Consider the following 1,283-nt stretch of genomic DNA (forward strand, 5'->3'; position numbering starts at 1 on the left):
ATATGAGTATATGAAAAAAATAAAATATTTTACATATTTATTCCACCAGAAAATTGATCATTTTCTGAGAAATCAATCAGAAAATCTCCAACATCAAAATGAGTTGAATCACTCAAAGGTTCACTGTGTTCAGCGAATTTGGTCTCCTTTTCTTTCCCCTTTATTGATTCTTTATAAAGTTTGCAAAGGTACTCAGGGCTTGACAAATACGGGACCAATGTCCTGGAGTACCACATCTGAAACAAGAACTTTCAAATCTTTTTGAGTGATTCTCATTAACACTCATATTCTCTTGATGCCTTTTCGGTGGATGGTTTGAGACGCTCTTTTGAGATGAGTTATAGAAATAACTATCTCGATTATTTTCAAAACCACGGCCGCGTCCACGCCCACGACCACTTCCACGTCCACGACCACGACCTCGATTTTGTCCTCGACCAAAAACTTGTCTATAACTTTGATTTTGGTTTCCAGGTTTAAATTCATTTTTGCTTACGACATTTACTTCAGGAAATACCGTTGAACCAGTGGGTCGTGCCTGATGATTCCTCATTAAAAGCTCATTATTCTTTTCCGCCACAAGGAGACAGGCGATTAGTTCAGAATATCTCGAAAATCCACGCACTCTATATTGTTGTTGTAGAGTTATATTTGAAGCGTGAAAAGTGGAAAATGTTTTTTCCAGCATTTCCAATTCAGTAATCTCATGCCCACAAAATTTCAGTTGCGAGATTATTCGATACATTGCCGAGTTGTAATCACTGACTTTCTTAAAATCTTGGAATCTCAACGTATTCCATTCATCCCGGGCGGTCGGAAGTATAACTTCCCTTATATGTTCGAATCTTTCTTTTAATCCCTTCCACAAAGTCATGGGATCTTTTTCAATCAGATATTCACATTTTAATCCCTCATCGAGATGTCGATGCAAAAATATCATGGCTCTTGCCTTTTCTTGTGATGTGCATATGCCATTTTCTTTTATGGTCTCATTTAGACCTAATGACTCAAGATGCATTTCTACATCGAGAGTCCATGACATATAATTTTTTCCCGTAATATCAAGAGCAATGAATTCGAGCTTTGCCAAGTTTGACATGGTGGTACTAAAAAAAATTACGATGCATTTTATTAGTTAATGAATATTGCAATACAAAGTAATGGATAAACAACAAATACAAGCATTCGTAAAAATAAAGAAAACACACGAGGAGGATATTCTCCGATAAGTACAAGATTCGTGAGTATTATAACCAAAATAATTAAAAATAACTTTGTGAAAG

This window comes from Primulina huaijiensis, chromosome 3, assembly GCF_012295235.1.
Source record: "Primulina huaijiensis isolate GDHJ02 chromosome 3, ASM1229523v2, whole genome shotgun sequence".
In the NCBI taxonomy this organism is placed as follows: Eukaryota; Viridiplantae; Streptophyta; class Magnoliopsida; order Lamiales; family Gesneriaceae; genus Primulina; species Primulina huaijiensis.